This window comes from Syngnathoides biaculeatus, chromosome 9 (genome assembly GCF_019802595.1).
Source record: "Syngnathoides biaculeatus isolate LvHL_M chromosome 9, ASM1980259v1, whole genome shotgun sequence".
Taxonomy (NCBI): domain Eukaryota; kingdom Metazoa; phylum Chordata; class Actinopteri; order Syngnathiformes; family Syngnathidae; genus Syngnathoides; species Syngnathoides biaculeatus.
The window spans coordinates 7912082-7939557 of record NC_084648.1 but is presented as its reverse complement, the minus strand read 5'-3'; the positions used below and the strand labels follow the sequence as shown (position 1 = coordinate 7939557).

At 40.4% G+C, this 27476-nt stretch overlaps 1 protein-coding gene across 1 annotated transcript in view; it reads left to right on the top strand.

The window, feature by feature from the left end:
* Positions 1 to 27476, top strand: part of LOC133505620 (voltage-dependent T-type calcium channel subunit alpha-1I-like) — a 145429-nt gene that overhangs the window by 6357 nt on the left and 111596 nt on the right. Inside the window, exon 2 of the mRNA XM_061828843.1 lies at positions 9325 to 9918. The gene's annotated coding sequence lies outside the window, so the exon portion shown is untranslated. The remainder of the gene's footprint in view (positions 1 to 9324; positions 9919 to 27476) is intronic.

The following is a 27476-nucleotide window of genomic DNA, read 5'->3' as shown; positions in this document are numbered from 1 at the left end:
AAGTGTCTCTTGTGATGGTATGAACAAAAAAAAAAAAAAAAGCAGAGAGGAAAAAAGGTAGGCTGAGTATATTCTGTGGGCAGAGTGTTTACTTCACTGGTCTGAGAAGTCTCCCAAACAGCAATTCTGACACATTCATTTTATTTTCTCGGTGAAGGGAAGTGTTAGTGTAGTTGTAAAAATGCACCGACAGCAGTAAACGGCCATCGTTGGTCAACTACTGTGAAATGGAATGGCGAAACAATGCCGTCGAAATATTAAATGGATCCTTAAAACATTTTACAAGCACCACAAAAGCAATGAAGAGAATGAACTAAGTGCAATTTGTTGATCAGCTTTCCTTCATGCTGAATAGTTCATCCGTCCTCCTCGTTATTGAGCATGAGATCCAGATAAAAGGGTGCAATGTTACCATTCATACGTGATTATTACATTATACATTATATTTTTACAAGTGGATCAAACAACAAAAATAGGGAAAATAAAACTTCATTTGGAATTCTACCCTAGGTTTTAAACTGTCCCTTGAAACCCTAAACCTGGCTTGAAACCTGATTTAAAACCTTAAATCTGTTTTAACCCTGGCGTGAAATCTGAACCGAGGATCGCAACTGTGATCTGAACCTTACTTGGAAACCCTAACCATGACTTGAAATCCTACTTTGATACCCTAACTCTGATCTGAAACAATTTCAAAGTCTAACCTTTGTTTGAAATCCCAATTTTAAACCAACTGCCAACTGCTTTAAATTCCTAGCTCGTTCTTGAAACCATAATTTAAAATATCAACCCTTGCATGAGACCCTGATTTAAAAGCTTTCCCCTTATCTTTAAACCCTCACTCTCATTTGAAATCCTCATCTGAAACACTAAACCTGGTTTGAGACCCTAGTTTAAAAAATTGAACCCCAATTCTTGCTTGAGACCCCAATTTCAAACCTTAAAGTGTATGGAATGTCTAATTTCTAATGCAAATTATCTCATCTAGACGAAAATATATGTTCAACTGTACTATAAAATGCATAACCTTTTTGTTTTTACCAAAAAATTAGTGTTTATGAATTAAAGTCCACGAACTTTGACCTAGTTTCCCGTGTCCGAAAAATGCGTGGCTGACCTCTGACGTCACTACAGGTAAACACATCGTACTGCAGATAGTTTCTCATACAAGCACAGGGAGATCCATCACGCTGTACAAAGAACGGTCGGGTGGTTGCGTACCTATTGACTAAATAAACCGCATTTGCATAATTTTAAAACAAGACCGAAAACTTTGTATGTACATTCAGGATACCGAAGCCTTTATAAAGTTTGTATTCTTCACCGTCTTCTTGGGACCCTTCAAAATAGTGTTCATCGCTTCAAATATCGGAAAATTCAGTGTCATTCCAATGCTCGCCATTGTTGTCACTGGTTCTGACGTCACGTTCCTACTCGGCTCTTTCCGCTTCTTTTCTGTCTTTTTCCCGCGAATCCAGCAAGGTATGATCATTTTTTGCCGATAATCGGAAAATAAAAATGTTTTCTTCATAACGGATTTCAGATTTCAATTCTGCATGAAAAACTGTACAATATTAGCAAAATGGTGCATTGAGGACCTTCCATACGCTAACTGTAGCTTGAAACCCTTGTTTGAAAATCTAAATTGAGATTCTCACCCTTGATTGAAGTCCACATATGGAAAAACCCAGCCCTACTTTGACGCCATTACATAAACGTTCTCTCTTGATAAAGTAAGATTCATGAAATATTGCAATTTCCTTGCGGCAGGTGTTAAATATCCAACTTCTTCAAATCCAAAGCTGACATATTTGCCCTCAGCCAATGGCGTGTTAGCTGTCATTGCCGTGGAAACCCTTTCACCCCCGAATTCACCGAGGTCTCCCTGAGGCGATCCCACCCAAGCGCTTGTCTGTCTCGGCTTCAGTAAAACAAATGCATCACTTTTTAATGCGCGCAATGGCAACGTAGAGTAAATGGAAAGAAGGACGAACGTGGCCATAAAGTTGCCAGGCCCCCGCCGCCCCTCAAAGATGATTACGGCAGCTTCCGACTGAGTTGACACGATCCCTGCCCTGGCCAGTGGCCGATTAGCTTCTGATTGGGGAAAGTCTCACCATTTTCCAAGTGACTGAGATGGTTTCGATGATATTGTTAGATTTTGCTCAAGCAAAAAAAGGAAGTTGCATTTTAAGGACTGTTCTGTTAGCCAATGGAGGCAATTAAAAAAACAAGATTGTTTTCATTGGTTGTCGAGCTCCTTACTTTGTGTTTACCAGTATATGGAGAATGCCATGATTGTAAGAAAAAAAAAAAAAAAAAAAAAGCCAGTTAGGGCGAGATGATTATTCTGAAACCCGCTCAATATTGGGCTTGAGGTGACTCGGTCTCAGCCAGTTGATAAGACGTCACGTGTTAGCGGCATACCTCTGACCTGAAAATGGATACGACACAGTCCCTCTTTGGACACCCTCCCTATACGTACGCATAAGTCAGACCACCCCGACCATCTATCTACCATTCATCTGGTTCATCACGAGGCATGGCTGAGCCTGAGATCAATGGGAGGCTGAGATTAGAGCAAGGAGTCCATTAAGGGAACGTGGATCTTTCCGAGTGAGATTAGCCTTTACGGAGGGATGTGTGTATGATCTGCCACTGACTGACTGTCAGAAGTTATAACTCAACAAGCAACACTCTCGATCGCATATTCTGAGTGCCGATGGAACAACTGTTTTCCATGATTCACTGCATTGGCATTATTCACCAACCAAGTATACGGCACACCACTACTGATGATGTAGAACATGTCGTAATGATGACTTTCTCAAAAGAGCGATGGGGGAAAAAAAAAAAAAAAAAACACTATTAGAAAAATATTTTGGGCTGGCAAGGCCATTGTTCAAATTCAAAGTGCATATTTAGTACATATTTTTCAATGGTTCGGTCTAGTTTTGCTTTTGTTATTCTGATCCACCGTAGTGACTCATATTTTCTATTGTTCTGGCCTTGTCGTCAACTAAAATTTCAGTTTCCGTACCGAAAACCCAAGCTAGTTCTGTCCTAACTAAGCATTGTTGCACGAGTTTGTGATGCCTCCTCAGATGTGTGCCGAAACTATTTTCACATGTGGACCAACCCCATTAATGCACTAAAATGACCTTCATTTGAATACAATGGATAGTCATTATGGATAAAGACCAGGTCAAACTGGGCAGAGGATAGAAATAGTGGACACACATTCACACACATGGTTGAATAATTCAACAGGGCAGAGGTGATTTTGTGTGTGTGTGTGTGTGTGTGTGTGTGTGTGTGTGTCTGTGTAGCTCATATGATGCATTAGCTCATGTGTTGAAATCATTAGTTAACTGTCATGGCTAAATATAGGAACACATACATATTCAGATTGTTAATAAGAATTATCTGTAAGAAAGGATAAATTGCATGAACTGGTGCACACAATGCAGTAGACAAGGTCTGCAGATCTTTTTCCCCCCTTATACCTATGTATAATATGCACAACTTTACTGAAATGTTTTATGTTTTGTTAGAACAGGTAGCTTCTAGCAGTTGCAGTATATTCTGTCGTCAAATTTCACATCACACATCTGCCATCAAAAATTTTGCATGGAGAGTTTTCCCAAATTTGGTGGCTGTTTACAGGATGAAAAAGTACCTGTGTGAGGGATTCATTGATCCACATAACACAGTACATATACATTATTCAGTTGAAGACCACTGATTATTTGTTTGAATGTGTGTGTTTGTGTTATAATGAAGCAAGTAATTGTTTCCCCTCTACTGAGTTTTTCTGGTTGCGGCACCGCTTTAACTGGCAACAGCCTGCGGTTCCGCCAATTTGCTCTGGGTTACGAAATGAGATGAAGAAAAATGATTTTGGCTTAGAACAAAAAAAAAAAAAAAAAAAGTCTCATCCAGCCATGGAACACCATTTGAACTCAAATGTCCTTCATTAATTAGTGTCATTGCAACAGCAATGTTGTGGACCATGTCCAACACAGTCCAGGTCATACAGTGGCCTATGGTTGCCAGGGAAACCAGATGGTGGATTCACGGGAGCCGGCCCACCCACCGGCTTTCAGCCTCCATCCAGTAGCCCTGTTTGACCAGGATCTTGTTATTTTAGCCTGAGCTACTGAATGTTAAGAATTTGTACTGATCTACCAATCCAAATGGACTGACTACCGGGTAGGTTAGTACCTACGCACTGTTTTTTTTTTTTTTTTTCCAATCCTACCTTCCTTAGTACATCTTTGAGAACTTTGAGAAATGTTGAGTAAAGTTTGTAATATTTTCATAAATCAGAGCATGAAGATCAAATACACAAAAATATACAATAGAAATGTGCAACCTCAGATCATTTCATTTCAAACAACAATAAATTAAACTTCATTTAATCACAAATTAAGGCAAATTCAGCCACAATAAATTGTCTTAAATAAACTTTCTTTGTTTATACTCATGAAACAGAACAATAAATTCACCAGACGGAGATCACAAAGAAAACAATTTGTTCTCTCAATTTGAAGTGGAGTTCTTGTAGGCTGAAATGCTGACATTTTTAGGCAGATACAGATAATAGTGCATGACATAGCTGCTCTTCTTTGTAGTCCAGCCATCCATTTTCTGTACTCCATATCCCCACTTGGGTCAGAGAAGAGCTATAGCCTACCTGCTATAAATATAGATTTTGGCCCTATCTCACATAAAGTAGTCACTTTGAAAACTTTACTTCGATTTTACGCTGCCGCTGTGAAACTGTGCCGTCATGTTGCTCTGTTTGATTAGTTAAATGCAGTCAAATGTCACTGGTATTGCTAAAACAGAGTAAGGAAAAATACTCTTAACAAGTACCATTTATCAAATGTTACTTTAGAAGAAGTAGCCTCATTGTTTCTCAACACCTCTACTTCCCACCCAACCAATTTTTCCATCCTACCTACTTTAGGAGGACTTTTCTATTCTTCCTGGTGCCCACAGTTCTGTCAATTAAATCTTTCACCTCTCCTTTTTACCTTGCACTTAAAATGTCCCAAAGGAGCTCACCTAGAACAAGAAGTTCTTACCCGTTTTCAACCTTCTGCTATATAAAAGCATTTGTAGCTGTGATCATAACGCAACAGTTTTCACGATAACTCCATCAGATTATGGTACCAGATGCAAGGACTGTGGCAAATGTCAGCAACTCCAATCCGTCTTGTTTAACTCCCGTGCTTAACTCCCCGTTCGACAGCTTGACTGGCTGTGGGACTGGCAATAAATTACAGCTCGGGGCCTTAAATGTCAGCCGGGAGGCGATAAGAGGCGTGAGAAAAAGGGAACGCGGAGAAAACGAAGAGGGAGAGGACACACCGAGTAGATAAGAGGAAAGGGAACTGCAGCTGAGGATGAGAGCTTCGCTGGCTGACATTTGGTTTGGGGTCAGATTGATGGCCCGAGATCAGCCTCCCTTCACCAACTTGAGGAGGGTGAGGATGCTGAATGATGGGGAGTAAAAAAAAAAGTTTACAAGAGATTAAAATAAGGAGAAAAATCTATTTTTTTTTAAAAACACTTTGAGCAGTTTAATTGTCACCAAGTGAACAAAAAGAGAAATCCCCTTGGTTGCCATGTATTTCCACACATTTTTTAACCATTTCCCTGCAACTTCTGGATGATTGGATAGCTCACTCCACAGTAGATGTTCAGTTGGGTAGCATTTAATCTTGAACTCCTCAGCCAAGGACTGGAACAGGACCATTGCGTAGTTAGGCGCTGTAAGATTTGTGTGGAGGTCGGTAGAAAAATTGGTAGCTCAACAAGTATGTAACTAGAGTGTGTAACTCGGGAGGGTCAAATAGGGTTGGATAGAGAAGAAGGAAAAAAGTATGTAGTTTGCTCGGTAGGTAAATAGGGAGGTATGATGGAAAGGTAGGTCGGCAGTGTGGGAAAAACAAGCAGAGAGATTCATTGGTAGGTTGACATGATTGGAAATGGGTAAGCTAAGTAGGTAGGTATGATGGTTGTAGGTAGGTCTAGACAGCGCTTTCCTTGGAGCTCCTAGACGATGAGGCAGTTGCCTAGTCAGGCAGCCTCCAGCCAAGGAACGAGTCCTGGAATGAGACCAGCTGGTCCGCGGCGGACAAAAAAAAAAGAGCATTATGCGTGCATACCTAAGCAGCCATAAAACGTCAGCGAGCCTCTTCTGCTGTACATGTGGAGCCATGAATAATGTATGTGACCACAGCCATATAATGCTGGCATGACAGATGTTCAATGAAACATAGACGCACACACAACACTAAGCTATTGGCCGCAAGTCAGTAGAATGCAATGTCATAAATGCAACACTTGGACTTAAACCCTGACTGCAAATCTCCATTTAACCTTGCCTGCGTGTGTCATGTGCTGTATGCCAAGTATGGTAAGTGTTGATGAGCCAGCACTTCTGCAGTAGTTTCATTTCTCCGCGGGTCCCTCAGACATGCACCATTCTACCAACCGACGGCAGGTATTGATTTACTGTATCCAACTATTTGTCAACCAAGCTACGTTACCTATTTATCGACCGACATACCATCCGGCCTGGAGTCTAACAGAACCGACCTACCTACATTGTTTGTCCATCCAACCAATTTACCAACTCTCACAATAGCTACCTACCAATCGACCTGTCTTCAGCTGCTTCTGCCTATCTTACCGTACCGCCTGATACGACTTTTATCACAGCTACCTCTGGCATCCAGAGAAATCCAAGTCACCAGAGCTCTCTCTCTGATGCAGCATAATCATCCAAGACAGTTGGAAGATCACTTGCTAAGTGTGACAGGTAGAGAGCTGACAGGTAAATCCCTTATATGGACATGGTGGTAAATCCTCTTCAGTACTGTAGGTTTGTGAATATGTAGGACCCAGAAGATCAGCATACCACCCATCTGCAGCAAAATGGTGATGGTTGGCCTCTAAAGGGGCGTCCCTACCAGACAGGCCCTTGGCAGATGGCGAAACGGTGACACACGCAGACAAGCAGAGAATGGCACATTTAATTAGCATCACATTGCTCACTGCCGACGCATTAAGATCACAGGACAGACCTGGACGCTGGACAATAAAGAACCCAACCGGCAAAAAGCACTCACTGATTTGCTACGAATAGCGAGAAACATGAAATAAAATAAGAGTAGAACGTGACAACAGATGATGTAAATTGTGAGGGGGAAAAAAATGAAATAATGACACTAGTGATATGTAGCACAGTTTCATTGCTTGGTTATTAAACTGGATTAGGGTTTCAAATAAGGGTTAGGATTTCAAATTAAGGTTTTAAATGAAGGTTAAGTTTTCAAGATCAAGGGTTTCAATCCTGGGTCAGCATTTCAAACGAGGGTTTAGGTCTCAAATTAAGCTTTGAAACCTCGGTTAGGTTTTCAAGGCAGGGCTGGGTTTCAAAAAGAAGTTTAGGTTTCAAATTAGACCTTGAAACAAAGGGTTTGATTTAGGGTTTCAAGCATGGTTTATGTTTTGAAAACACTGTTAAGATTTCAGAGTGGAATTTGACACCAAGGTTAATAATTCTGATTAGATTTTCAAACCAGGATTAGGGCTACAAACATGAGTTACAAATTACTAAAAATAGAGTCAAAGGTTTAGGGTTCAAATATGGATTAGGTTTTCAAACACTGATTAAAATTTCAAATTAGGATTTGAAATCATGGTTTGGGTTTCAAGTCTGGGTTAGGATTTCAAATTGAGTGTTAAAGACAAGGTGAGGTCCTCAAATTGGAGTTTCAAACCAGGGTTAGGGTTTTAATCAAGTGTTTAAAACATAGTTTAAGGTTTCAAATGAGGGTGTCAAGTCTGTGTTAGGGTTTCAATGTAGGATTTCAAACCAGGGTTAGCTTTCAAATTAAGGTTTTTAAATAATGGTTTGGCTTAATATATCTGGTCATTTGGTTCCAGTACAAAAGTAAAAAAAAAAAAAAAAAAATAGCTAGCGGAAAGGCAGCAGAGAGTCCTTGAACATGACGTTTTGATCAAATGTGTTTTTTTTTTTTTTTTTTTTTTTTTGAGAGCTCTTCATCTCAAAAATTAAGTACTGCTCAGCAAGGGCATAATAGAAAACAAGATTGTTAAGAAATAAGTGACAGCGTGCAGAGAATCTATATTCTAATTTAAATGAGGAGATTACATCAGCAGGGATCAGACCAGTTGCACTGAAACCGATTCTGTATTGCACCTATCTATAATCGCAACTTTCATGACACACTTTGTACTTGGTCTGTGTGTGTTACACATCTGGAAACAATGAGTCCCTTCAAATTATCAAATTATTTTTTTTAGGAAGTTGCATTATCCCCATTGCTTTGTTTTTGTTTTTTTTCTTTGTTGACTGATCCGAAAACAAAAACACAAGCGCTTCAACTGGCACCACGATCGCTACCGGGCCGCGGTGTTGTTTGTTTACATTACAGGAGCTGCACTGTTTAGCGTGATACATACATTATTCCATGCGTGCCCTCCACAATATGTTTCATCTTCAGGTGATTTTACACAGATGTACCTCTCTTTGTTGGGACATCTTTCATGCACATTTTGCAGGTTATTGTTGTTTTGAAATGATCGATGTAACATGATCTATTTTGGGGGCTGTTTCTTGCTCGCTAGTCGCGCGCATCTCGTCAATGTTTTCTCTGCGTAACAATAGCTACTGGTGGTGAACGGAATTCTGTGGACTAACAAAAAAATAAAATGAACCACGTTTTATCATTTTTATTTCATTTTAATACCCAGCATGAATAAGATATCGATTTGAATTGTGCTTCTCAATATGCACAACTCTCAAGATGTCCCCAGAGGAGAAAGTAATGGAGCAAATAAAACGACCAGATTAAGCAGTGCCATCAGCAAAAATAAATCTATACAGTTTAGATTCTGTACTGAAGTATTACAGTGGTCTTTTAACAATTACAAAAAAAATCAATTATTAATCAGAAACACAAAACAAAAACTTCTCTTGAACATTGCAATAGGTTTCACTCAAATCTAATATGGTCCAGTAACAGCTTGTCGTTACTGGAATTTTGTCATCAAGTGGAGGTTTTTTTAAAAGTCTGACCACACGTTTCACTTAGCCTGTAACACAAGGCATCTCAGTCATGTGGTGTCACTGTCCTAACAGTAGGGGGATAATGCAATGTATTATTGATGTCAAAATAAGACATCCATAGCTGCCAGTTATTTGAATTTATTTATGCTTTTGCTGGTCTACAGCATCTTAATAAATTTGTTTTTTTCCCCCCCATCCCATTTACATGCAAATAGATGCACGTAGATATTATGTGGAGGAGGTTCATCATGTTCACGTGCATCACTTGAGGAATTTCTTGAGTTTGGAAGAGAGAAGGAGGAGGAGGAAGACTGGCGGATGCAGGCATCTGTGGCGGATTCGAACCTGCGATTCCTCCGATGACACGGTTGCGCGTACTCGGATCGCTGGAAGAGAGAGGGGGTCGAGGAGGAGGAGGTGGAGGAGGAGGAGGAGGAGGAGGAGACACTCCCTGCGCCCGCTCAGGTTGTCCGTGGCCACGGTGACATCGCGTCGACTCTCTACTAAAGGACCGCGCGGCGTGTGGGCAAGGTACGCGCACACGCCTGCGCCCCAAAAAGTGTGTGACACGTGCAACAGGATTGCAACCAGTGGGGACACTCGTGCGTTTGGAATACCTGACAGGAGAACCGTTTTGGATTTTCACCAGAACTGTTCCAGACTTCAACAGTGGATCCGGATTTCTTCTCCCCCCCCCCCCCCCCCCCTGATTCCGGATTACCAGGATTTATTCTTCTTCCTATTGTTGTATTTTTTAATTTTTATTTTTTTTGCAGCACGATCGTGGCGGTTTCATGTCGGATGAGAGGGTAAGCAACATGTCTTTTTAAACATTTCATATTTTTGCCTATTCAACATTCACGTGTTGTTTTCTGGTTTTTGGTTGTGTAGTTTGGACCTAGATCAGTTTGGATGTGTGCCTCTCAATGACTTGCGCGTAGAAGTGATTGATTTGGTTTTAATGGTGTTGTCGCAACAGGGGGCGCTCTCTCAGCTCAAGATGTGCTCACTCGTGGCCACTTTATTGGGTACCCCTGCACGCGCATCCATGATTATTGAAAAATACCAACTTTTAGTTTCTAAAATTTCAGTTTGCTGTTTTTGAGCTAAATGGAAAAAGTAGGTAGCTGAGGTATTTTTTTTGGTGGGGGTTGTAAGGTTCTCAAATGCCAAAATATAAAGGATTAATTCAAAGTTCAAGGTCATAGCAATGTCAAAAATTTGTAAAATGTAAAAATTCCAAATCTATCTGGAATATGTCCTCTGATTGGCTCCAATCTTGTTGAACTTGTATATATGTATACGAAGTCACCAAAATTGGTTGCTATTGTTGTGGTGATTGGCTTTTGTTTTAATGGGATCTTCTAAGTTCGAGGTTCACCGATCACAAGGTCAGGTCATGTTGTGGCAAACCACATGAAGTCACATGTCCAATTAAAGAGCTCGGCGGAGGCTTTCCAGATGACTGAATAGTTTGTTGATATGATTTCATATGATCATGTAAAGACTGGAAAATTAGTTTTTTAGCCTGGAAATGAGAACCAATAGACACTCAAGGCAGAATGGAGATCACCGATGAGCAGGAGCTGAGATTGTGTGTGTGGTGTGTGTGTGTGTGAGTGTGTGTGTGTTTTTTTAAATGCTCTCCAGGAGGAAAGGTACTGTAAATTTTTGAATGTACATTTTAAAAAAAAAAAAAAAGGACCATTTGGTCGGAGGTGCCAACCGTGTTCCAGGATCAAACTGGGAATAAATTGGACTTTTAATTAAAAAATAAATAAATCGCATAATAGAACTGTACATTTTTTCCATTAAGTTGTGATCTCAAATTCTGGACGACTTGATTTTGAAAACTCTGACTGTTTCTGGGAATTTGACTTTTTTAGAGGGGGAAAAAAAAATGACAATTTTCTAGAAAATATTTAATCTTTTTTTTTTTTTTAACTTTGTGACAATTAAGATTTGCTTTATGCAGTTTTTGATTAAATACAAATTCCCATCCAGTAAAACAAACACTTTGTTGGTTAGAAAATAGATTTTTGTAAATTTTCTCAAATAGTAGTGATCTTAATGTCTTATCTTTTACTTGGAATATTGTGACCTTATTTCTAGAAAAATAAGTTACAAAATTTAATTAAAAAAAAACTTTTCTTGAAAAAAGTAAGACTTTCTAAATGTCAATCTATTCAGTTTATATACAAAAATTAGACGCAAAAAGTACTTTACAGAAAAAAAAAACCTCTACTGTTCTTATAAGATTGATGTTTATGGAGAAAAGAACCCAGACTTGGTTGGGAAAAAAAAAAAAAACACTTTTATATATGTATATCCATCCATCCATTATCCAAGCTGCTTGTCCTCACCAGGGTCACAGGAGAGCCAGAGCCTAACACAGCCAGCATCGGGCGAAAGGCGGACTACACCCTGAACTTGTTGCCTGTCAGTCACAGGCCAGTTATCAACACCATCACTGAGCGGTAGTGTTGTCAACAGGTTGCGGTAGATGAAATGTGTATTGGACATCAATGGCTGAGCATAACAAAGTGTCCATGTTCTAGTTGCTCCTCACTGGCCGCTGCTAAATATTGAGTAAACGTAATAGAATAAAAGGGCAAGTCGATCGAAAACGCTCAGCAGCATCAGCGTGCAGCGGCGACATGCTACGCTCTCCATGCTCCACACGGCATGCTCTCCATAGCTTCAGGGTTCACGGTTCCGCATCACAGTGCACATGCTTGGATTCACACTACAGTGATACATTGAAGTACTGAAGGTAGATGCATCCAAACAATAAAGCTGAATGAAGTTCTACAGTACTGTTTGCAGTGCTCCAAAGTATATTCTGTACACAGTGATGATGTACCACATACAGTGCACATGGTGACGCTGAAGTCTTATGAAATACTGTAATACGTGTTAGCAACAAAATATAAGAAAATCTAGACTGAGACGTGCGAAAGTGGTGTCTGGCTTCATGCATGATGACGGGAATTTAGTCATCCTATAACAGTAACCAATTTAACCTCAAATCTCTGAACCCTCACCTAACTACTACATTTCAATAACAATCCATACTCCTTCACCCTGATTCCTAACCGCAAATCCCCAACTGCTAAACCCTATTTTTTATCGGCATACACTATTCTAACATCTTCTTCATAACTACCAAATCATAATGACAGTCCTAACTCCTACGTCCCAACTCTTAATCCCCAACCGATAATCCTTAAACTACAGCCCCGAGCCCTTCACCCTAACCCGAGCGCCTTATTCCGTTCCTTAACCTATTTACACCACTTCCTGTAATATTCTTCAGAAAGTTTTTGATGTTTTTCAGATTTTCAGCAATACTAAAAGACTTATTTTGCAATACTCTTATCAAATAAATTAATACTTTCATGACCAGATTATTTTTTTTTTTCACTTATGGACAAAATGTTCATCTTTTTAAAACTTTTTGCTTTCCTTCTAGCCTCTAACATGTTACTCCTAATCTTTAACCCTTTATGTGATGGCGTTTGACTGTAGAATTATGAAATTAAACGAAAATAAGCAGAGACACGTCTGAACTTGACCGTCTGCATTCCGCCTCGCCTGGTTTTGCCACGTTCCTTCTTTCCTGATGCGACCGATGGAGCCGCCCACCGTCTTCCTGCTGCTGCCAGCAAGCAGCCCTCAATCACCACGTACCTCACCTCGATCGATAGGGACTCATAACTCAGGGCGGCCCCCGCCCCCCGACCCTGACCACCGGTCATTACTGCCCCCTGGGGATGACACACACCCATGCGCACACGCACACAGATGCCATCTATTTCTATAAATGTCGCCAGCTACCGTATTTCTGCAAATAGCCTCCTGGGGTAGTTTATTTACTTAACTACAGATGGGGGTGGCGTCTCCCAACAATGGGCAGCGTGGTCTAGAGGGGCATGTCTTAATTTGTTCAAGTGACAGTTATTGTGCTTCAGTAGGTGCTGCTGTTTTGGTTAGCACCTTTGTGTGAACGATAGTGTGTGTGGGGTTTTTTTCATGGAAAAGAGCGTTATTTATTCAAGTGAAAAATTTGAACATGTGGCGATGACTCAAATGAATAACTTTCCAGGCCCCAACGGACCAAAGGTTTAGGATCTTTTTTGCAATTTTCTATTTTTCATTTTTTTCAGGCTGCATAATGGTCACAAATGACAATTTCTTTGTATTTTTCTGGACAATTTCAATTAAAAACAGCACCCTCTTAATGCCTCTTGTGACAATGCTGCTGTTTTGCTTAGCAACACAGACTTAGTGACCTTTGTCTATTAACTGAGGTACATTAAATACCTTTTTTCCCCTCTTCCTGGTAAAAGGAAGCGTTTATTGTAGAAAGGCATTAAACTTATCGACGATGAACCCAGTGACTCAAATTCCTCTTTTCAAATGCTTCAGGCTCCAATATAACTGCAAATTATATTCTAAAAACTACTCAATCATTATTCGGAGTTAAAGTGGTGGCATGGAGCAGTTTATTTGAAGGAGGAATTTAATTTGTAGATGCTTCTCTTTTGGTTAGCAACAGAGTCTAAAGAGGCTCAGTGATTGATGTCTGTCTCTGAATGACAATGGTTTTTTTTCCCCTGTAAAAGACAGTCGTTCATTTGAGGAAGGCATTTAATTATGAACGATACATTCTGTGAGTGAATTATTCATTTTAAAACATTTTCAGGTTCCACATATTTTTTTTCCCCATATTTTTCAATGATTGATGTCTGCGTCTGTATGATGTCTAGAAAAGAATGAGACTTTTACTGCATTTGAGAGATGCTTTCAGTTTTGGGAAAACCACACCTGGTGACTCAAATTCGGGCCGCAAACTAGCCCGAAATTATATCTTTCTTGACGCTACTCTGTCACATCACAACGCGCTGACGTCCCCTCAGCACACACAATGAAAGGGAAAGTCGAGGTCATTAGACGCTTTTCCAAGTGCAGAGTGAAAAGGCCTGAAAGCGTTCCAACATTGCGTAAATATGACCGTTTGACTTCCGGTCCGTAGAGAAGAAATCTTGACGAAAAGATCAAAGAAACCCAAGTCTCCTATCCCATCTCTTAACTCCTAACCCCACACACCTCAATTGTAACCTCTAATCCTTTGCTCCTCAACCCTAATACCTAACATGTCACCTCTCACACTGGCCTCCTGGTGTGTCAAGCTCATATTTGTCGCGCACAACATTGTTGGTACATTTTTTTTTCTCTTAGACGAATATTAGGATTGTGAAACTGTTTGAAATGTTTCATTGCATTATTATATTATTAAAGATCCACAATAAATTGATGGATAACCTGTTCAAATCAGAAGTGAAGGATACTAGTTTAATGTTCATGTTGTAAAAAATGGGTTTGATTACAAAAAATTATCATTATTATTGATTACATGTTAATATGAGGTGTTGGTACAAGAGTGAGAATCATTGAAGGTGACTCACATGGTTTGGCTTTGCAGCTGGCCCCCAAGCCTTGAGTTTGACACCCGTGCTCTAAAGCCTCAACTCCAACTTTAATTTCTAATCCAGAACCCATCCATCCATCAATTTTCCTAGCCACTTATCCTCCCAAGGGTTGCGGGGAGTGCTGGGGCCCATCCCAGCTGTCAACGGGCAGGAGGCAGAGTACACCCCGAACTGGTCCCCAGCCAATCGCAGGGCACATCGAGACAAACAGCCGCATTTGCAATCAGATCTAGGGGGAATTTAGTGTCCAATTAATGTTGCATCTTTTGGCGATGTGGGAGGAAACCGGAGTGCCCGGAGAAAGCGCAAGCAGGCACGGGGAGAACATGCAAACCCCACACAGGCGGGTCCGGGATTGAACCCGGGACCTCAGAACTGTGAGGCCAACGCTTTCCACCTGCTGATAACTCTTTACCCCTAATCGTAACTACTCCTCGTGACACTGTAATCCTTTACCTTTGTTCAATTCTGTAAATCCCAAACCACTGAGTAGGAGGAAATAAGCAGGGATCTTCAATGCCACTTTTTTTCCAGAACAATACCAGTACAAGTATTCAGTCTTGAGTGCTGACCAGTACCACTTCTGAGTAATGATATTACTAGTACTTGTGATACATGCAATTTCCATGAACACAATGCCTGATGTATACAAAGACCTTTGTTCTTTCTGATGTACAAGATGATTTGTCAATGCGTCAGACCAAACCTCTGTAGTGCCTACTACTGACCAGGAGGACTTACCTAGTGACACATTTTTTTTTTTTTACCCCTTATTATTGGTGGCTGTAATCGGCAGCCTTCAAGAGTACCCGGTATGTTGAAGTGAAGCCAGTATTGGAGCTTGCCCATTCCTAGAAATAAGTCAATATAATTGTTATTCATATAATTGGTGCTTGTCTTATTTTAGTCATGGAGGGAGGTGACGGTCGTGGAGTGGGCGTCAGAATCAAAATCAGCATTGCCATCAGCACGGCAATATGAGGCCTCTCCTCTTCCCGCCGTTAATTAGTCCCACATGATTACGCACTAAAATATGAATAGCATCGTAAGTATCCTGTAGCACGACTTTCATGAGGCGTCACATGATTATTGGCAGCTAGACAACTGTGGCGTAGCAGTTAGCGATAGCGACCTGTCAGAAGCTGCTGTAAATGGGCTTGTAAAAGCAACATGATAGCTACCTTTGACCTGGCTATTTTGACCATCAGTTTCTTAGTGATGTTCAACAGTGGCAAACCCCCTTTTTGGCAACCTCCTGACCAAGCGCAGGTGTAGGATACCTAATGAGTTGGAGCGGAGCTCAAGGAGGCGTCTTGGCTAGTGGCCAGGGAAGTGTCATTGAAATGGGAAGATGACAAAAACACACACACAACTTGTTGTCTTGTAAAAATAAATCAAGCCTGAGAAATTCAAAGAAATCAGATGTACAAAGTATCATGAGTCATCATGAAACATGAAAAATTAGCAAAATATTCGCATCTAACACCAACATATTTACTTGTATCAGAGAATTTCACTTTATTCAAGCCTTTTTCCTCTTTAAAGGAAAATTCCGGTGGTTTGGAGTAACAATGTTTCCAATATGTCATGTAATATGTACTCTATCTTGATAATGTGAAATAATGTTGAATATTCGGATGGTTCTTCGGGCAGAATGACGTGGAGTTTGACGAGCGAGCTCCGCCGAGCAGCAGAGCTGTGAGCTAAGCTTTGCCGAGCTCACTCGTCAGACTCCGCGTCGTTCCGCCCGAAGAACCATCCGAATATTCAACATTATTTACAGCCACAGGTTCAACTCTGTATGGAAGTATTCCTCTGTCTTCCCGATCAACCGATACTGCGATTTCTTCATCAGATGAGGATAAATCTGAAAAATCAGCGCTGGGCATAATGGTGTCCCATGTAATCGAGCATTTGGAACGGCACATAACACGTCACATCCGCGCACGCAGGTCATGTGACTCGCGAAAATGGCGGCGCATCTGAAAATTCATAATTGTCTGTAAAAATCTTCTCAAAACACTTTTAAATGAGAGAGGATTTGACATCGCATTGTGAAGATAGAGTATATATTACATGACCTATTTGATACATTGTTACTCCAAACCACCGGAATTTTTCCTTTAATAATTGTAAAACGGTACTGTAACTTTTTGACCTTTTATTACTAACCATGTGCCAATTTTAGCATAGAAAAATACCATAATTCTATAGGTGTAAAAACAAGTGCATACTGCAAGTACAATGGATTTAATATTTTATTAAGATAATGTTTGTGTTAAGAAATTCATTTTAAACAACTCAAACTTTCGTGTTCTTTTAGCTGATAATGTTGCTTTATGTACTCATTTAATTACTTGAAAACATTTTTTTTAACTAATCTATTACCTCAGAGTCTGAGAGAAGCGAGTGAGGCATCTTGTAATTGTTGACACGTGCGGTGTCACCTAACGACGTCTTAGCGTGCATGTTTGTCTCACAGCTTGAGCAAACAGCTAAATGAGAATCTGAGAATCTAATAGATGGCGGCAAAGGCGGCAAGCAGATGGAAGCCAAGGCGACACCCTGGTTGCTGGCAAAAAGACGACGTAATAGCCTCCCTCCTAGATGGATCGCTTGCACCTCGCGGATTCATTCATCCCATTTTGTTACCCAATCCCTCAGTTCAGTAAGATCAAGCCACAGACTCTGCATTTTTTTTTCCTGATTTTAATCTTTAAAACGTTTTTTGGCTCTGGAAAAGTGCTAAAATGACGTTACTGTGCTCAGGAATATTTTAACAAAAATAAATGCTCATTAGGTGAATTTCCAAACACTATACCGCCAATATGTTGGGCTTCACTTTATAAAGTTATGTCAGATTTGTGCAAATCTCATGCACTGATGGGAGATGCTAACATAACTTTTGATGGTGTTTTGTGCTTTATGTCAAAACATTAACCTTTGAAGTATATTAGAATAATACAGGACGTTTGAGAGCAGCAGAACTATGGTGGGAAGTGATACAGCTGTGTCAGAGGAGCATCAGGGATCCACTCTGAGCCCCTTCCTCTTTGCAATAGTGATGAATACTCCGACATGATAAAACAAAGTGTCTGCTTTCTTCTGTGTTTCACAGTATTTGTTCATTTGCTCTTTCCATGTATACACTCAGGATGAACACCTGTGCTGTATTTTTTCTAATTAAGGTGAATATTTAACTTTCCCACTCGCCGTCTACTGCCTTTTGTGGCAGACCCTTTACAGCAAATAAACCGGTGAATATGAATCACTAGCGTGCTCTATGTTGTGCGAAAGCCTGATGTGTCACCTATGATCACGTAGCCAAAATCCCCCTACAATATTTTCCAGCATCTAGTTCAGGGTGAGTGAATGTGTTTGCGTTGCAACGCTGAGACATCATTAAAGAAGTTTGCACGCAAACACACCTGCTCCCTTTTCACCAGCCTCATTCCACTTCCCTTCCAATTTGCCATCTGATTGGCTCCCCCTCACCTCTGCCGCTCTCCTGATGCTGCAGCGTAATTGCACCGCCATCTGCGACCACACTTTTACTTTCCAAGTTAAATGCTTTATTTTAGCTTTGATGTTTTAAATCACTGTGGAGAATTGATGCTATCTCAGCCCGAGGATCGCCAATGATTCGTATACCGCGTCACACTTTTTAAAGAATCAATAAACAATTTTTTTTTCTCGCTTGGGGGCTCCCCCAAGAGGCGCAATTTTTTTTTGTGTCTTTTCGTGCATTGTTTTTGCACAACTTGTCCTGTTCAGCTCCATGGTCATGCATAATGGAGAATCTCCATGCATATTATGCTAGAACAATTTTGCTGTGTCTCGGGGCCATTTGATGTTCTCTATTTTTATTGTTTTTCTTTATTATTATGATTATTATGATGACTTTTATTTAAAATACAGTTGGATATAAATGTGTTTTATGGGACAGCAGGCAGAAGACAACCGATGAATAGAGGTGTGAACCACAAAAGAACAAAAGTTAAACAGTCAAAATATTTGACTTTTTTTCTCATTTGTTGACTGGGAGACACTTGGTGAGGACATGCAGCAACTACCGTAACTGTCACCCAAATGCAGGGCATCGAGGGAGAGGCATAATGTTCAATGTGGTTTATTCCGGAAACTGGGTCATACACGGTGTAGCAGTCCGACAAGGCAGAGGGACAGAAATGCTAGGCTTGGCGGGATCCAAAAGACATACAGCAAGGTCCCATGAGTATGGGGCAAACTAACAAACTCAACGGGACAGGATCAAGCAAAAGGGCACAGATTCGCTGTGACTAGGGTTACTCTAATTTACGCGTTGAAGCGGAGAGTCCCAAAGGCAGTGAATGCAACTCACTAACGCAAGGCAAAGAACTGGCAAATGCCAGTGACAAAACTCCAATTTAAATACATTGTCTAATCACAGTACCTCATGCGAAACAGCTGTGACTGGTGACAGGTGTCCGAGATGACACCGCCCAGAGCAGTGGCCCGGCCACGCCCCTCCTGGTCGTGACCAAGCCTTGCTCATGAAAATAACCAGTAGGATAAGATGAGAGAAGACAGAAAAGGACAGGGTAGAGAATGATGCAGGAAATGAGCAAGGGAGTGGTGTGGTGGAATGCTTTTAGAGTGTCAGAACACCTGTAAGAATCTGGGAGTTGATATCTTAATACAATTCATTAATTGGTAGTAGTCCCAGCACAAGGAATTTTATGGAACTTATTAATGAACAAGTAATGTAAATCTTTGCCTTGTGACGATAAAACATTTAATTTAAATGAAAATTAACCTTTAGGTGACGAGCTACGTGCTGCTTTACCGAGACAATATTAGCTGTTGGAATAGAGCCTGCAGTGCTAAATTCCGATGAGGTTCGGGACCTCACTAGTTCATCCTTATTTGTCTTGAGCGCAACTTGATTTTATTCGGTGCTCGAGCAGCAGCTCTCAAAGACTAATGGTTTCAATATTCGCCGTGCTCAATTCAATGCTTTACCCGCCGGTGGACATTTTGCATTGTGCGTTTCAGCGACTGCTCGATTGGGACCGTTCAATCGCCATTCCGAGAATGAGATCAGTCGGGGCGCATTTTGTGGAAATAAGGTGACGGCAAACCTTTGATGAATTCCACCCGAGTGCAATAAGGTGTGCGAAGTCCATTGTGTGAACAGGATCCTGTGAAGCTCAAGTACACTCACCACAGCAGGGATACCCAAACTGTGGTGTGTGCAGCGCTGAGGGAAAATTAATGCACCCAAGCTATCTTGCTACAATCTAGCTACGCATTCCTGGGTTGTTGTAGTAATTTTATTTTATATTATTTAGGCTGTATTTGGAGCTTTTTATAGGGTGCGTGTGGTAGGGACAGGGGGACATCTTAGGCCTTGTCAGCACTCTGCTGGGTCGAAGTATCAATTGATTTAGTTCAAGCTTTCATGGATTATCATTCTGTGTCAAAGCAACAATGTTCTGGTGTGTGTGTTTCTTTATACTTTATCTATTTGAAGTGAAAAGATTAAGAATTATGCTGTACTGAATTGTGGAGCTCTAGCGTTAAACTGGAACAATGGAAGGCTGTCAGCTCGTGAACTAGCTGGTGGCTAGCGCCTCTTGTCGGGCTGTGGAAAGCTCCGCAACAACCTGGTGGGATATATTTCAGCCACCGGAGGCTTTAAGCGGATATATTTCCATATGTAGTGATGTGTCGCGGCATTAAAAAAGACAAAATCCGTTTTTCATGTCGCAGTAGAGTTATTCGATTGATTGCTGAATGAGGTGCTTTTTCATTGTGGTAGTCTTCTGGATCACTAAGTGTGAGCCAGGAAATAAAAGTTGATTTAAAAATAGAGACAGTCCAAAGTTTGTGGATCATTTCACACACAAAAAAGAAGATAAAGTGCAATGTGCTACTGCAAGTAGACACATCTGTATGTCTACAGGATAGTAAACATTATTTGGAAATTTAATATTAACTGCCACCACTTATTAAAATGAATTGTAATCATTCCACAAATGGTTAAAGGATAGACACAGCCATTGGTGGACTTTCAATAAGTTTATTGAAAAATCGGAATTAATTAATTCACGAGCTGCTGACCGCCCCAATTTACGCCGAGTCACTCAACACGCAGACTGGCTAATGGTTAGCTAGTTAGCAGACACTGGCTAATGGTTAGCTAGTTAACAGACACCCGCTAACATGAGCTCATAACAGCCAATTCTACACTCCACTTCCACGTCACTCTTGAGGCCGCTTTTTAAAACCACACACATTCAAAGTCACTGACACTACAGTCAACAACGCGAGGATGGTGGCCGAAAATAATACCTGCACCTTACAAAAATATTTTATATTGGTGCTCTACATAATGCTTTAAAATGTATAGAAATTATTACCTAAATTTATGGTCCCTCTTTGTGAACATAACCCCCCCACAATAAATAAAGAGGGACAAATCAGGTCTTCCTCCTTGTCATTACTCTGCTAGGCCGAAGCAGCAACCAATCTTCTTCAAACTTTCCTATATTGTCACAACAAGCATTCTATTTCATTTGGACATTATCAGTCGCAAAAGTGTGCGCTGAGTTTTTAAAGTAATGCAGTCAAGTAAGACGCAAACGTGAGGCAGAAAATAGCATCCACGCTCTCTTCCAGCAGAGGTGGGCGGGTTTTGCTTTTGGCTACGGTTGGCGGCAACACTTTTTCACCAACAGGGAAGGAAAAAAAAAAAGTGCAAAGATGCGGCAGGAAAACAATTATTTGGAGACAGGAATGAAAGTGATGCTCAACTTCACGGCTCCTCGCTTCCGCCGCCGTCCGTCTCTTTTACGCGCTTCAACTTTAATTATCAGCGGCCAGCGTCAGCTCATAAGCACTTCTGACAGCCACGTGCACGCGCATAAACACACGTTTGAACACAGATACAATGACTGGATCACACACTCACTCCTATTTTAATCGCACACCTCCATAAGCAAACAATTGGAAACAGCAGTTGTAATGAACAATAGGAATCATATACCAAGTATCAACACACACACACGTATATATATTTATTTATATGCATGCAAACAATGTTGGCATTGCCAAGCGGGTTGGAAATGAGAAGCCAGGCAAGCGAGGTTTAATTAAGAAGGAAATGGAAGGAGAGCGAGAGGGAGTTGTGCCAGTGGTGGGAAATAAAGATGGGGACAAGAAACAAACATTGTTTTAAAGATAATGACAGGACTGGCACTTATGAAATAGCCCATCACGGCTCTATCAAAAGAAATGGCGGTGCTCTCAGAATGGTCGGAATCCGGCCAGAATAGCGGCTAGCGAAACTAGCTGCAACATTACGATGTGGGGGTTGTAATGCGCACGAGAATTCCCCAATGATTTCCAAAGAGGTTCAAATGTTATGAGGGAAGAAACTGAAATTGATAGGAGAAAAAAAAGTAAAATTACAAAGAGCACTACTGCCATCTTTCAATAAAAGTGATTGTTCTAATGAAACAGTATGAGGAGGAAGATGACAAAAACCACCAAATTAATTAAATCTTGGATGGAAAAAGCATAAATCTTGGATTGTGTTATATTACAAAAATGTAATAATGTTACAAGAGGAAAATACCTCAATACGATATTGAAAAGGTCATTAAAAACTATGAGTTAGAAAGTCAAATTGCAGACAAAAAACATCAGGAGGAAAACAAAATGAAAGATTATGCACAAAGTTTACTGGGTAAAAAGATGTTGAAATTAGTTGTGAAGCAGAAAAAAGTCAGTTAACTCAAGTATATATGATACTAGTTGTAAAAGACGTAATGTAAAAAGAAAAAAATATATAAATTTACAAAGATGTCTCAAAATATGAGTTTACATCATTCTGTAAACACGTTCATAATTCAAAGCAACTTTCCCCATTGAAATATATGGAAATGCCATTAATCCGTTTCAGTCTATCAAATACCAACAAAAGGGGTCAGTATAATACACAATTTATTATTTTCACAAAGAAAACTCTCTCCTAACCTCAGTAAGATCCACTAATATGTGTCACGAATGAGACTCGAGGGCGGACCCAAATGCACGACTCCGGAGGCGAGCAAGCAGTACAGAGGAAGCCTTTATTTGTTCCAAGGTCGGTAATCAGTGAGTCAGTCCAAACAAGCAGAAGTAGCAGTAGCGGTAGGCTTACAGAGTTGGTTAGGGGACAGGCTTTGGTCGGTACACGGGAGGTAGACGTCAGGAGTACGGAAGTGCTGGAACGAGGCATGAGAGGCAACGATCTGGCGAAGGATCATTCGTCCCCAGGGTCCCATATATATCGGGTTCAATTACTCGTGACGAGGCGCAGGTGTGCGCCTCCTGATTTGCTGGCCACGCCCAGCCCGGGCTGGAAGGCAGGGGCATGACAATATGAGTTATATTCTACAAATCATATAGAATAGATGTCTGAGAGTATTGTTGTATTGTCTGGTTCCATATGTTGTTGAACCATCTTCAAATATCCATTGCTCAAAGCTCCGTAAGAAATATTGATGCCAATTTTGTTTGCCTGTCTATGATGTATTGCATTGTCAGTTAGCATTAAACTAGCAAACCTTTGCAAGGCAGTTATGTGGCTTGAATAAAAACTTCTTCTAAAAATGGCTGGATGGATAGTAAACTTCAACTTGTAATGGCAACAAACAACTTGAAGCAAGCACACGTGCATCTTTTTTGAAATAATTGTTCATTATCTGCTACTGCCTGTGAAATTCGTCATCACCAAGAGAGAAAAGCGTCAAAGCATAGCTCGTATCTCGAAAAACTCATTGGCCTCATCACTCATAAGTCAAGGTACCACTATAGGAGGAAAAAAAAGACATATCATTAGAAAAGGGTGTGAGGAAAAACAATATACAAGAATGAAGTCATCTTGCAAAATCTTACATGAGAGTCATAAAAATGATCTACATTTAGGATGAAAGTCACAACAGACTGACAATTATGAGAGGGAAAAATATAGTGCAAGAAAATGATTGGTGAATTGTCACGATGTAATGAGAAAAAAAATGCTAAAACCACAAGAAAAGACTATCACGTTGTAAATGAGAGGCATTAAACTATGATAAAAGTCGTAAAACTCTATGATGGTAGCCCACGTTTATACCACTCAAACGATGATGTGAAGGCATCCTTGTTGCAGTGCATTACATAGCGTCACTTTGTTCCTCTGCTGTGTTGCATTTTCTTCTCGTGCCGTTGCATCAGAAGGAAGCAACAAAATGTCAAAAGATCATTTTGGGTCGATGTGACGGGCCAATTACGAGCATTAGATTGTTTGGTTTGGGCGAGGAGTCTCCAGAGACACTGCGTGCGATGACTCGGGTTAATCAAATAAAATACCTGTAATAGATGATGAATTTACACCGTGTTTATGTTGGGCTACAGTAATCAAAGCAGCAATTAGTCTCATTTGGGAAGCACAAGGCAATAAAATATTTGTGAGGATGGCAGATGGTTGGTTGATGGCGAGGGCATGACAAATGTACTTTTACAAATACAAACATGTTCACACGCACACACACGCCTAAAGCGGGTCAAAGTACTATAGGACACATGCACTGTGTGTACATTTCCTTAGACCGATGAACATATTTTAAATCTGGGGTGTCAAACTAATTTAAGTTCGCAGGCCACATTTATTCCAATTAAACCTCAAGTGGCCCAGACCACAATATTTGTGGCTTAAAACTCCCCAAATATCTATTCAAAAATTTCCTTGTGTTGGTGCAAATAATTATTAGTACTTTTGGGAACTATTCACATATTTTTATTATCATTTTATTATTGTCACATCTTGTTGCAAATCATATGAGCAGATTTGAAATTTCTAACCAAAAATTAGTTCAGTGACCATGCACTATTCACTACATAAAAATTCACGTTGTGGCAGTGTATGGAGGAAAAACAAAAAAAGTTCCAACAAACCAACCTATTTTGAAGTGAAGATTTTGAATGGAATTTTGAAATATTCAATGTCTGAAAACATTTCCACAGGAAGTATTATTTGTTTGTGACAGTGCAAATTTGACATACCATTTTATGTTAGTGTACTCCTGAAACTTGGCATTGTTTTGCCTTCACAAGTTCATCAATGTCATTTAAGTGTTGAGAGTTTACCCTCAGTAGACAAAATGACCAACAAACGTTACTTTTAGTGAAAAATACCGTGTGTTCTCCATCTCCACGGGCCACATTGGAGCTTTTGATGGGCCGGGTTTGGCCTATAAGGTGTATGTTGGACACCGCTAATCCAGGAAAAAAATATAGCAAATTTCAAGTTTGAAACTAGTTTACAGTTTCTACCATCTGTACAGTGGTGACGTGCGCGACTGCTCCAGCCACCTACAGTTTGATGGAGAGCACATTTTTTTTTAAATTCTATAAGGAATAAAAAACAATTAAAAAGTAATATAATTTGATCATAATACTGTGCTTATCTATGAATGTATATTTGGAGTCCCAACAATGAAAGCCTTTGCATTCTGTAGAGCAGCAGTCCTCAAGCTTTTGAACTTAATATATTTTGACTAACTGGCATTGAAACGGATACAAAAATGATTAAATCTACAACTCATTGTGGTGCCATTATGATGAATGTAGTGGTTGTAATAGTGGGAGCCCGGTGGTTTCAAAAACTCCAGAGGCTTATCTCTCGTTGCTGGCTGCCGGCAAAATCTTTAAAGCCACTACATGCAGTCCTGGGTGAAAAAGATTCTGGTTGTGCGGATGTTCTTTGCTGATAAATATCACTGCTAAATTGGTGTAAAAGCCAACTCACAGCTGTGTAGCTCAAGGAAATATTTAAGAAATATCACCTTATATACATTCGATAGCTTTATGGAAGCCTTTTTAAAATATGATGCTGCGTAAAATTTAGTGGAATATTATTGTTCAACTTGTCGGGATGCCAGACTTATTACCACACTAAGAGGAAATGTCCGTAAATCGATGAGACTTCACGGATGATCAAATTGGACAGGGAACACCCACATTTTAAGTTTGCTCCACCCTGCGTGCATTTCTGCCAAGAAGGTTCCTTAAATGATAGACTTCGTGGATGGAAAAATCCGCAGCGCCTGACACAGTATCTGTCTTGTTAGACTTAAACAAATTGAAGCTTATTAAATCCAAAATAACCACATAAGGCTACATTTACACATTTTTTTTTTTTAATCCAACCTGGTCCTCTCTCATTTGTGGCTACAAAACAAGAGTCTAGATGCGTAGAGTGTCATCGAAAGGCAACAAATGTCAGTTGTTCGGCCAAAAAGACAAGTTCGAAAGAAATGGCCGACAAAGGAGACGAAAAATAATCACTGACTGAAAGAAGATGGGGCGGAACGGTGGCTCAGCTGGAAAGCGCTGGCCTCACAGTTCTGAGGTCCTGGGTTCAATCCCGGCCCCGCCTGTTTAGAGTTTGTATGTATTCCCCGTGCCTGTGTGGGTTTCCTCCGGGCGGGCACTCCGGTTTCCTCCGACATCCCAAAAACATGCAGCATTAATTGGACACTCTAAATTGCCCCTAGGTGTGATTGGGAGTGTGGCTGTTTGTCTCGATGTGCCCTGCGATTGGCTAGCAACCAGTTCAGGGTGTACCCCGCCTCCTGCACGTTGACAGCTGACATAGGCGCAAACGCTCCCTGTGACCCTCTTGAGGATAAGCAGTTAAGAAGATGGATGGATGGATGATGGAAAGAAGATGCTTCAGAAATGATAACACAAAATCCTTGAAATTGCCACAAATGTGTCAAGACTGAGAGATAACTACATACACAACTACAACAACATTAAAAAAATCTGATGAAACAAAAAAATCGGAATAACCATAAGTTCCACTGTGAACGTAGACTCATTAACAACCAAGTGAATTAAAAAAAAAATCACTAGGTCTATCGTTTGAGTTAGCAGTTGTAGGGTCACGGGTTTCTGTGATGTGTTACGGTAGGTTTATTATTTGTGTCCAGGTATCTGATTTCTGTCCAAGAATACTAACAGAAAACACGACGACACAGTAGAAATAAGCAGGCATGATCCAGTCACACCCAATGTTCAAAATCATTTGACTGTGTGCAGCTGGTGAGAATCTGGAGCACGTCATCCATTAGCTCTGGCACATTTTTAACAAGCTGTCTGCCATAATTGAATCCTATGGAATAAGATTTATCAGTATTATTATTACATAAGACTCGGGCCCTTGGTGTAACTAGGTGTGCATCTACGATTATTTTTCTTTTTTAATGTTTACTACTTATTTCTGCCCAGCTGTTAACACGATATTTGTTATCATCACAAAATGGCTGCGAATGGGGTGGCATGATACCTTCCACTGTAGTGACTGATAAGCAATGTTGACATCAAAAACGTGCGCGCACACAGAAGAATACAGCTTTTAAATAACTGGCCCCTGTGCCGATTGATTCGCAACATTAATGTCAAGACAACTTTGAAATAGCTGCCCACTGCAGTGACTGATGCTCAAGACTCATGCAAGTCAAAGAAAATATCTATTGAAAAGCTGTCAGTTGTAGTCCCTGATTTGCAACATTGATGACAATATTTCTTCGTACAGAAGAAAACGTTTTGTGAGTAAAATCCACTTTAGTAACTGATGCGCAACTTTGATTTTGATTACAAAATTTGGATTATGTCATTATAGTGACTCTTGCACAACTTTGACATGAAAGGCTTACACATGTAGAATCATCAAACTTTTAATAGCTGATGTGCAATGTTGATATTAAGACTATTGCATGCACAATAAAGTTAAAGGGGAAATCCAGTGCTTTGCATGAAGTGTATCCAATAGGTCATGTAATATGTACCCTATTTTGACTGTG